The sequence below is a fragment of the Athene cunicularia genome, assembly GCF_003259725.1.
Source record: "Athene cunicularia isolate RWA chromosome 5 unlocalized genomic scaffold, athCun1 chr5_part1, whole genome shotgun sequence".
NCBI classification, from domain to species: domain Eukaryota; kingdom Metazoa; phylum Chordata; class Aves; order Strigiformes; family Strigidae; genus Athene; species Athene cunicularia.
Window position 1 is genome coordinate 40836439 of NW_020799101.1, and position 5332 is coordinate 40841770.

The window sequence follows — 5332 nt, forward strand, 5'->3', positions numbered from 1 at the left end:
GAGCTGCCTCCTCCCTCGCCGCTGCCCCGGGAGAGCGCCAGCCTTCCCCTCGGCAAGGGGGAGGGTCACCCGCCTCCACGGCACTCGAGACACGGACATGGGTACCCGCACCTCCCGCCTCCCCGGCCAGAACCCTCAATCGCGGAGGTAACGCTAAGGCCGGCATCAGCCTTAGTCTCCCTCCTCCGGCGCCAGTCCTCACCCATCTGCCAAAGCTCCAGCCAGAACTGGGGTCTACACCGCCAAGCGCCCTGTGGCTCAGGCAGCCAACACGTACCGGTCAAACCGTGCCCCAGGTTAACCCCAGGCCTGCTGTCCCCCCCGATTTAGGCAAAACAGTCAACAAACAAAACCTGGCTTAGCACAGTCTTGACATAACCACAACTGAGTCTTCCCGCCCTCGGCACCTCACCAAGCATACCACGCCCAGACTGGCAGTCCTTCACATGTCAGGAAAAATCACACTTTGTAAACCAGGCACTTCTGAGAATAAGCCCACTAAACCAGAATTCTGAATCTGAAGGGAATTCACACCAATACACAGCATGGCTGCAGGAGAACACCTCCATGAAGCCCCCTGTCCCCCTTTCTTCAGTTAAGGATATTTATCTTACAACACTGCATCCCCTAGTAAAGGGCAGATACTTGCACAGTGGTGCCAGAAAGCCATGGCATCCGAGTTGGTAGGCTGAGACTAAGGCCTACAGCCACCAAACACCAGAATTTTGTACTGACTGCTGCCTATGGCAGGTGGTGACTTCACTAAGGCTGCTCCTCAGCTTGACACAGTCACGCCTTCACTGTTAGGATGCAGAAAACGGGCAAAACAAGAGCAACATTATGCAGGCCAGCACCCCTCTGAAGGTTTCTTGGCAACAGAAATTGATGCTGTGGGAGATCACCTTAGAACCATGTAACTAAAGAAAATACACTTTTAAGACACTTGAAAAACATCCATCAAAACAGTAACATAAGTAGGAATGCAGGAGATAACTTTTAACCGGGAGAATGAACTCAGGCTGAAAAAATCCTGAGGAGCGAACACATTCACTGTACAGAGAAACTACTGAAATACAAAATTCTGCAAATATCAAAGAATGTAAGATTGTGATTTTGCAGTTTATAAAGGAGGTATGGACAGAGGCAGAAGGGAAGCTTTAGCCCCATTGTGCTGGGTTTGGCTGGGATAGAGTTTTCTTCGTAGTACCTGTCATGGGGCTATGTTTTGGATTTGTGCTGAAAACAGTGTTGATATCCCAGGGATGTGCTTACACAGAGCAAAGGCCTTTTCTGCTCCTCACCTCACCCCACCCGTGAATGGGCTGGAGGGACACAAGAGGTTGGGAGGGGACACAGCCAGGACAGCTCCCAGGCATGTCCCACACCGTATGACATCATGCTCAGCACACACAGCCGGGGGAAGGAGGAGGAAGGGGAGGGAGAACGACAACATTCGGCATGATGGCATTTGTCTTCCCCAGTAACCGTTACACATGATGGAGCCCAGCTTTCCTGGGGATGGCTGAGCACCTGCCTGCGATGGGAAGTGACGAATGAATTCCTGTTTCCTTTGCCTGTGTGCACAGCTTTTGCTTTACCTGTTAAACTGTCTTTATCTCAATTCAGGAGTTCTCACTTTTGACCTTCCAATACTCTTTCCTATCCCACCCAGGGTGAGTGAGCAAGCGGCTGGGTGGGGCTCAGCTGCAGCTGGGGTTAAACCACAACATCCACATATGTAAGGTTGGCATGGTGGAAGGGAAACACCCCAAATTCTGGCAACAGCAGATTTGGAGAGGAAAAAAAAAGGTTCTGAGGAATTAGAAGGAAGGAGATACCAAAAAAATCAGAGCGATAGTATTCTTTTTGTTAAGGGTCACGTCCAGTCTTTTTCTAAAACAGCTTCACATGACAGTTCTCTCAGAAGTTTCAAAGCACAACAAAAAGCCAAGGCTAACAGCCACATGCTTTCATGTTTCACATAGCAAATGTGAAGTAAGGGGAAGAAAGGAATCAAGAAAGCATTCTAGTTTAGCTGTAAACCCTGGGAGGGGGGGGGGCATGCACAGCTCAACAAACGACATGGCTCCTGGGGGAGCAGGGCAGTGCCACCAGCCGTGTGCGTGTGTGTGTGTGTGTGTGTGTGCGCGCGCACATCTGTGTCCCTCTGAAGGGCAAGGTCAGGTGGGGTAGTGCCAGCCAGCCAAGAGAGAGACAGCACATACCAGCACGCAGAGCAGGGCTGGGCCTTGGGGGCTTATGTGGCTAGAAGCCAGCAACTGGGGAGACTGGGAACCAGGAACCAGTTGCTGGGCAGAGTGTCTAGGCCCAGCTGCTGGAGGGAATCTACCTTGTACTTATATATACACATGTATGTGTCTATAAAAACATACATACACACAACACTCTCATGAGCAGATCTCCATCCTGCTCAGGCAGGAAGGGGAGCAGGCTAGGGCTGTCGCTGCTGTCCATGTTCCTGTGAGTATCCACGCATCTGCCTGACTGGCGTGGCCAGACTTGTAAACGCGGGCTCTACACACTCCTGCCTACCAGGAACACATTTTCAGCCTGGAGGCACGGAGCTGTGACAGCCTCAAGCCTCAAGTCAGATCCAGCACAGGATTTCTCCCTTAATAAATTCAATCAGAAATAATTACACCAATTAAAAAATGAAGCCACATTGTCCAAGTTTGATCAGGAATAGTCATTCTATACCTACAGCAATCACATATTAGGTACAGTGGTCATTAAGTTTTAGGGTCACAGGATACACTGACACTCTATTTTGTATTAAGCAGTATGTTCCTGAACTGTGCCAATACAGAAATAAGTCTTTTTTTCTTCAGCAAGAGGGCCATTTTGTATGACTAAGAGCAGCTGCACAGAACTGAATAGCAGACAGCGCCATGTTCACAGCCCACAAGCCACATGTTCCGGTGATGGTAAGAGAAGCAACACCAGAGACTGTTGACATTGCCATGGATTTTGCTATCATTTTACCTAATGCAGGTGGAAATCCTTGCCTGCAGCAAAAGCAGAACCTCTAATTTATCAAGGGAACAAATTCACCAGTAGAAGTCACAGCAGTACCACAGATTCCCACCAGCTTAAGCAAGCCGGTTCTGAGCAGCTTATAACTGACAAGAAACAGGAGTACTGCAATGAAGAACTACATCCCATTTAGATCAGTACAAACACCAGTTTTAAGGTCATGTTTGCACCAATTGGCAGCATAGAAATGAACTGGTTTGCACCAGCCCTCCATGTCCAGTTACCTTATATTAACCAGTAATGTGATGGTCATTTCTGAAATGCTGAAGTTCACTACCAAGAAGTACCCTCTTCCTCAGAATGCTTCTTTCAAATATATTCCATGCTCTGCAGCATCTTGAAAGTATGAACAACAGTCTTTACAAACTGTATTTCAGTATCCAGCAGATCACATTCCTTCTTTCAGCAATGCCTACAAGCATGAAGCGCCAGTTCAAGCCTACACACTAACAGAGGCTGCAATTTTCACCACCCAGTAGCCCAGAGATTGTTAGTTGGAGCTGTAGCAAAAAAAACACGTTCTTCAGCTACTCTGATTTCTAACCTGTCTCAAAAAAAAAGATTCAGTAACAGATCACAAGCTGGAGAGTCACAAGGCCAGGGCCTTGCTAGAGTTGAGATCTGTATATGGGAAAGCAACATGCTGCAGACACAGTTAAGCAGAACATAACAGTTGCTAACGTGTGGGAAACATAAAAGAGATGTCGATTACATTTTTTTGCTAGCAATCCCCTTTCAGTTTGAATACAAAGGCCTCCACTACACAAGTAGATACACGACAGGATATTTCTGTCATACAGTATACTTTGACAGGCACTACTACTAGAGCATTACTGGAGCATAAAGGAGGCTTTCGGCTCTCAAATTCACCAGATGAAACTAGACTCACTAGCTGAAAACAACAGCTATCAAAACCAACTGTGCCAGTGTAATACACCCACAGCAGCAGTCAGTCAGCAGAGCCTAGTCTACAGGTTTATTACTATGAGCAGGCAGTCCTGACAATCGTAAAAGTCCCAAATTCTGGCCATTAAAAGAATTAAAAAATTAAATTTCAAAGACCTGAAAATCTAGTGATGTTATAGTCAGAAGTGCTGTGCAATGTGCACATTAGAAGGGTTAAAATACAAAACCATACTTTCTTTAGCCAATGTTTTGCCACTTTGGACAATGATTAACACAGTAGCACCCTGCAAGAAAATCTGTTAATTCTGAAACTCTGGGCTGGATTAAACTGCCCATAGAAAGGTAATCTAGTCCCATTTTCTATACCATAACTGGCCCCACTGGCCTCCAAGTGCTTCTCCAGAAGAGTATCAGCCTCCCAGAGCTGAATGTTTGCTCTACACAGATGTCTCAAATAACTTGCAGTACCTACAACAGCTCCAGACCCCTGTCCTCAGGCAACAGAATCTCAGCCCAAATCTACTTTAAAAAAAGTTTACATCATTTTATTTATGATAGAGAAGTATCTTAAGTCCTTCTTTTAGCTACAGCAAGGAATCATAATCCAGTGGCAAGAAGATTAAGGGTGTTAACTAGTGTCAGAATCTAGCTAAAAAGTGTGAGATTAAAAAAAATGTATTGCAAGAAATGGATTGTTGCAGGGAAAAAAGAAAAAAAAAAAAGAAGAGGAGCAAGAAATCTGCTTTTTCAGATTTAGGTTTTCTTGATGATGCAAACATGCTAGAACACGTGCTCCAGCTGCACACAGAATGAGCTATCCCCACGGCAAGTATGACACAGCTTGTGCTGTGCAGAGATTTCAGCCCAGAGCATTCCTTTATACTAAAACCGAATTCACTTAATTAGTTTATACTAAAACCAAATTCACTTAACGCTCAGAGCCCTGACTATTGCAGGATGAACAGACGGTAGTTCAGGAAGTGCTTCATCAACTGTCAGCTGCACCCCTGCAAAAGCAGCGGCTTCTGTTGGAGGAACAGAGCAAACACTTGCAGGGGCAGGAGGGAAATACCACTTCATCTCCCCTGTACTAACACTTTGACACAAGAGTCCAAACTTTCAGTCCCCCAGAAAGTTACTGCTTTGTTTAGCAGCATTAATCCTGATACGTACAGCGCACAGTAGTCTCCGTCTCCTGAGAGGTACCTGCTCCTTGGGGAAATACAAAAAATCTTCCAAAACACTGAATACTTCACAATCCATTTATATAAAGTATGAACCACTGGTGAGAGGGCAGGGAGAAAAGCCAGTGTTCACTACAAATAACTGCACTTTTTTATCTACATACAATGTTATTATTTCAATATTTAAA